A 2,676-nucleotide genomic window follows, 5' to 3' on the forward strand; every position below is an offset into this window, starting at 1 on the left:
ATCAAGCTCGGGTCACAGAACCCCCACCTCGGGTCTTACCAAGACGACCGAGCTACACGTTTCAGGTAACCCTCGGAACACTATCTTTTCAAATTTTTTTTTTCAAAAATCAAATCTTTTTCATTTTTATCTTATTAATTTCGAAAATTTTAAAATTATTTTCAAAATCTTTTTCTTAATTTTATTTCAAATTTTCGAAATTACACTAACAATTAATATGATTGATTAAAAAATTTGAAGTTTGTTACTTTCTTGTTAAGAAAGGTTCAATCTTTAAATTCTATAATCGTATATTTTAGTTTCTTGTTAGTTAAGTAATTAATTTTAATTTTAAAAATTTAATCTTTTTCAAAATATCTTTTTCTTAAAAATCATTTTTTTATATCTTTTTATCATATCTTTTATATCATATCTTTTTCAAAATTTTATCTTTTTCAAAAATTTGATTTTAAAATATCTTATCTAACCTCTTATCTTATTATCTTTTGAAATTTGATTTTAATATCTTTTTCAACTAACTAATTAAGTTTTTGTTTGTTTCTTATCCTTTTTAAAACCACCTAACTACTTCTCCCTCTCTAATTTTTTAAAATATCTCATCCCTTTATTCAAAATTCTTTTTAAATTAATTGATTGTTTTGAATTTTAATTTTAATTCTATCTCATCTTTAATTTTCGAAAATCACTAACTCCTTTTCAAAATTAATTTTCGAATTCTCTCTCTCATCTTCTTCTATTTATTTATTTTTTTACTAACACTTCTCTTCACCTCTCTTCATCTCTAATCACTTCCTCTATTCTTACCCTTGTGTTTGGATTATTCCTTCTTCTTAATCCTTATCCCCTTTCTTCTTCTACTAATAATAAGGATCCTCTTTACTGTGACATAGAGGATTCTTCTTCTTTTTCTTTTTCTCTTCTCTTTCATATGAGCAGGAACAAGGAAAAAGGCACTCTTGTTGAAGCTGATCCTGAGCCTGAAAGGACTCTGAAGAGGAAACTAAGAGAAGCTAAATTACAACAATCCAGAGGCAACCTTTCTGAAATTTTCGAACAAGAGAAGGAGATGGCAGTTGAACCCAAGAACAATAATGCAAGGATGATGCTTGGTGATTTTACTAAACCCATGTCCAAGTTTGATGGAAGAAGCATCTCAATTCCTGCAATTGGAGCAAACAATTTTGAGCTGAAACCTCAATTAGTTGCTTTAATGTAACAAAACTGCAAGTTTCATGGACTTTCATTTGAAGATCCTTACCAGTTTTTAACTGAGTTCTTGTAGATTTGTGAGACTGTTAAGACGAATGGAGTAGATCCTGAAGTCTACAGGCTCATGCTTTTCCCTTTTGCTGTAAGAGACAGAGCTAGAACATGGTTGGACTCACAACCTAAAGATAGCCTGGACTCCTGGGATAAGCTGGTCACGGCCTTCTTGGATAAATTCTTTCCTCCTCAAAAGCTGAGCAAGCTTAGAGTGGATGTTCAAACCTTCAAGCAAAAAGATGGTGAATCCCTCTATGAAGCTTGGGAAAGATACAAGTAGATGACCAAAAAGTGTCCTTCTGACATGTTTTTAGAATGGACCATATTAGATATATTCTATTATGGTCTATCTGAGTTTTCTAAAATGTCATTGGACCATTCTGCAAGTGGATCCATTCACCTAAAGAAAACGCCTGCAGAAGCTCAAGAACTTATTAACATGGTTGCAAATAACCAATTCATGTACACTTCTAAGAAGAATTCTGTGAATAATGGGATGCCTCAGAGGAAGGGAGTTCTTGAAATTGATGCTCTGAATGCCATATTGGCTCAGAACAAAGTGTTGACTCAGCAAGTCAACATGATTTTTCAAAGTCTGAATGGATAGCAAAATGCATCCAATAGTACTAAAGAGGCATCTTCTGAAGAAGAAGCTTATGATCCTGAGAACCCTGCAATGGCAGAGGTAAATTACATGGGTGAACCTTATGGAAACACCTATAATTCATCATGGAGAAATCATCCAAATTTCTCATGGAAGGATCAACATAAGCCTCAACAAGGCTTTAATAATGGTGGAAGAAACAGGTTTAGCAATAGCAAGCCTTTTCCATCATATTCTCAGCAACAGATAGAGAATTCCGAGCAGAGCTCCTCTAATTTAGCAAATATAGTCTTTGATCTGTCTAAGGCCACTTTAAGTTTCATGAGTGAGACAAGGTCCTCCATCAGAAATTTGGAGGCACAAGTGGGCCAACTGAGTAAGAAAGTAACTGAAACTCCTCCTAGTACTCTCCCAAGCAATACAGAAGAGAATCCAAAGAGAGGGTGCAAGGCCATTGATATAGTCAATATGGCCGAATGCAGAGAGGGAGGAAAGGACGAAAATCCTAGTGAGGAAGACATCATGGGATGTCCTCTGAGCAAGAAGGAGTCTCCTATTGAGGACCTAAAGGAATCTGAGGCTCATATAGAGACCATAGAGATTCCATTAAACCTCCTTCAGCCATTCATGAGCTCTGAAGACTATTCTTCCTCTGAAGAGGATGAAGATGTAACTGGAGAGCAAGTTGCTCAATATTTAGGAGCTATCATGAAGCTGGATGCCAAGTTGTTTGGTAATGAGACTTGGGAAGGTGAACCTCCCTTGCTCATTAGTGAACTAGATACATGGGTTCAGCAAACATTACCTCA

At 34.8% G+C, this 2,676-nt stretch overlaps 1 non-coding gene across 1 annotated transcript; it reads right to left on the reverse strand.

Annotated features, from left to right (window-relative positions):
- Positions 1-1,465: 1,465 nt before the first annotated feature.
- LOC127743512 (small nucleolar RNA R71) lies at positions 1,466-1,569 on the reverse strand. The gene has a single exon (XR_008004902.1). It is a non-coding gene; the product is annotated as a small nucleolar RNA R71 (small nucleolar RNA).
- Positions 1,570-2,676: the final 1,107 nt, after the last annotated feature.

This window comes from Arachis duranensis, chromosome 10, assembly GCF_000817695.3.
Source record: "Arachis duranensis cultivar V14167 chromosome 10, aradu.V14167.gnm2.J7QH, whole genome shotgun sequence".
Classification (NCBI taxonomy): Eukaryota; Viridiplantae; Streptophyta; class Magnoliopsida; order Fabales; family Fabaceae; genus Arachis; species Arachis duranensis.